Here is a 3,574-nt window from a genome sequence, read left to right on the forward strand (position 1 = left end):
TACAGAAACTTTGTTGACAAGACCCAACCATTTGAAACAAGTCTAACATAGATAGAAAGGAGTATATACTTACCCAAACATCACAATAATTGGGAATTCCATAGCAGGGACCAATAGCATCAGCATAATGAGCTGCAAGACAATAACAAACCAATGATGTCCCTACGAAATGATAATGTGCATTATAAGCTCGAAGACAATGAATAAAATGGTAGCTGTAGTTCTTATAAGAAAATGTTTGCATATAAAACATATGTTTTCTTCTTTTAATTTTGATACTAATCTATACTTGTACCTAATTACGTTACAACTACATATTCCAAGAGCACTACATAATCATCAAAACTTACATATTCATTCGATTTATTTATTTATATTTTTTTAAGTCCAAATATAAGCAATTGGAACACCTATTCATATCACAGTAATAATGATACACAACTTTCAGGCTGAGTTCCAAGTTCAAAATAAGCTACTCATTACTCGCGTATAATCTACACCTATACCTACATAATTCCACATACAAACTCACATTCAAGAATTAAAGCAAATTATCTCATTCACTTTCGATATCACTTAGAAACCAAAAGGATCTCAGGCTTTTTAGCCTTACTGGGTGTATTAGCATTGGAGGTAGCACTGGCAGCTGCAGCTGCAGCAGTAGCCTCGCGTGCCCTGTTATCTAGCTAAATCAGACTCCTAGTCGCCAAAATGGCCTGCGGGTTCAGGTCATGGGAGGCCCTAGCATACAAGCTCCTTATTGCCACTGAAGCTGCTGCTTTCACATCCTCTGTAATCAAATGCCCTAGCAAGCAGTGCCCCAAAATCCTCAATGCCGGCTGTAATAACTCCCATGGCAGCGGAATTCTCACCCCCTGTGGCCTCAACTCGTCATCCCTCCCCTCACTTCGCAAATGCCGAATTTCTTCCACAACATCCTCAATCTCATTGTGACCCCTCGAGTCACCCGAAAGCCCATGGCTACTTTCAGTAAAATTATCAGGTTTTTGGGTAGTAAAATCATCGAAATCAGATTTACAAGGGCAATCCTGACTTGCCCAATCTGCCGAAAATTTGCAAAAATCAAGCTTTGACCAACTGGGCATTTGCGAGATCTGCTTATAATAACAATCAAGGGCAATGCCTACAATGGAAGCTCGTTTAGTAGACTTCACCGCCATCTGGGGTTCGAGAGGAGGCGATAGAACGCCGACTAGAGGCCGAGACGAGGGGTTATTGTTAATGGGGTTCGATTTATTCGAAGGGGGATTTCGAGGGGAGTGATAAAGAGAAGGTTGAGAGAGATCAGGGATTGAAATGAGCACGGGTATACCCGAATGAGCCTTGACTTCAGATGAGTAGAGGACAAGAAGGACAGCTTCGAAGCCGGCGAGATTAGGGGTGGGGGAGATAGCGGATGTGGTGGAGGAGGAGTGGATGCGGGATAGATAGAAGGAGGAGAGGAGAGGGATATAGCAGAGGACAACGAGGCGGAGTTCGGGGTCAGCGGAGAGGAAGGTGTCGTATAGCCACAGGCAAAGAGAGTCGTCGCCGGAGCCGGATGAAGGGGAGGAGAGGGAAGATGAGATGGAAGAATAGGCGGCGGAAGAGAGGAGGAGGGAGCGGGCAGGGCGGTCGGAGTCGGCGAGGAACGAGAGAACTGAGGAGGTTTCGGGGAGAAGAGTGGAGAGGAGATGGATTCGAGTGCGGGCTTTTGATATGGACTCCCACCAGGAGTGCATCGAGTCGGAGTTATTTGCTCCGGCAGTGATGCGGTGGGGAGCAGGACCACCGTTTTGGTGGTTGAAGGAAGTGGAGTTAGATGGGTTAATCTCGGTGGAAGAGGTGGATGAAGAAGGGGATCCACTCCTACCACTATAGCTAATTAAAACCTTCACCTTCGTCCCCAAACTCAATCTCTCAAACCCGTTTCCACCACCAACCCCGCTCCTTTACAAATAAAAAAATGAAGTAATGGTATTCACAACTAAAATAATTCTAGTGGAGATGATTTCGCCCATAACTCAAACAATATCAAAAAACTTGGGCACAAATTTTCATATCAAATTAACTGATAATCATTCTAAGTAGTCACAAGTTTATTTACACTAATGAATTATTTAATTATTCAATTATTTTTATTCTAATGAAGTTATTACATATACAAGAAAATTAAATTAACAAGGAAGCTCATAAGTATATAACAGTTAAAAATCATTAGGGAACACATAATGATTACAAAAAATTAGGAGTAATAGTTGCAAAAAACAATAAATATTTTAAATCAAACAGTGACAAGACTAGGTTGTCACTAACGGCTATACAATGTTGTCAGTGACAAAAATTGCAAAGTTGTCAAAGAAAGTGCCATTAATACTGACAACTTTTAGAAAGTCGTCACTATTGCAGTTCCCGCTCTCTCCATGACTCCTAGCGGGAATCGAATTGTGACGACAATGCAAGGTCGTCACTGATGTATTGGCTCCCTTGACTCAATTGTGACAACTTGTTGTATTGTGGTTAAAGGACCCCATTCTGTGACGATTTTTTTCGTCACTGAGAAATGTTGTCACTAATGATCAAATTTCTTGTAGTGCTGGCTCCAATATCTTTCCTCCAGCGAGAGTGCCAGACGGAGCTCTGCCTGTGCTTTTCTTAGCTCCAAATGGGCTTCTTCCGAGTCCTCCCTCTCCACCCTCTCCTCTGCTACCCCAATCGCGACCTTCGTCCTTCGAGCAGCATCCAACACATTCCCAAAAACTCCTTTATTCCATGCTTGAATAGCCCGTCGCGTACGCAACAACTTGGTACACACTGTTCGCAGTGGGGAGCCACCGACCTCGAGTTGCCAGGCACTCCGAGTCACATCCAACAGAGATGTCTTAGACGTCCACACATTCAAAAATCGGAAAGGTCTCGGTTTACTATCCACCCGTGTCTTGAAAGCAATTTTTAACGGCGCATGATCAGAGGGATGCCTAGCGAAATGGGCCACAAAGATGGGCTCTCTCCAATCACCATTTACCAACAGCCTATCCAAGCGTTTCCATATTCTAGCTCTACCCCTTCCCTCATTGCACCACGTGAAACTAGAACCTAAAAACCCCGTATCAAACACCCCAGCTTCCTCCATAAATGTCATGAGCTCCAAGCCTTCTGAGGTGCTAAAAGGTTGGCCCCCACGCTTCTCATGCGGTGCCATAATTAGGTTAAAGTCACCACATATATACCACGGGAGCGAAATGGGTTTATCACCAAGGAGTGCCTGCCACAAACCCCTCCGCTCCCCAACTGTACACTTAGCATGCACAAATGAAAAAATTACGGAATCAGGTAGTCACGGATGTTGAATTGACATCGAAACATGTTGATCAGAGGTCCCAATTATCACACATGTGATGGGTGAACTATAAAACACCCATATATTTGCTGAGGCATTAGCCACCACCGAGTCAAAATGTAGACGCAAGCGTATGGAATTAATTTGAGCTAAATCCAGCTTTGGTTCACAAATACCAACCTATTTCAAGCTATGCACACGAACTAGTTTAATTAATCTTCGTAGATTAGGTGG

General features: G+C 43.6%; 1 pseudogene; it reads right to left on the minus strand.

Moving 5' to 3' along the window:
- Nucleotides 1–572: 572 nt before the first annotated feature.
- On the minus strand, nucleotides 573–2,371 carry LOC113757851 (annotated as a pseudogene).
- Between the last annotated feature and the right edge of the window lie 1,203 nt (nucleotides 2,372–3,574).

The sequence above is a fragment of the Coffea eugenioides genome, unplaced genomic scaffold (assembly GCF_003713205.1).
Source record: "Coffea eugenioides isolate CCC68of unplaced genomic scaffold, Ceug_1.0 ScVebR1_3374;HRSCAF=4578, whole genome shotgun sequence".
In the NCBI taxonomy this organism is placed as follows: Eukaryota; Viridiplantae; Streptophyta; class Magnoliopsida; order Gentianales; family Rubiaceae; genus Coffea; species Coffea eugenioides.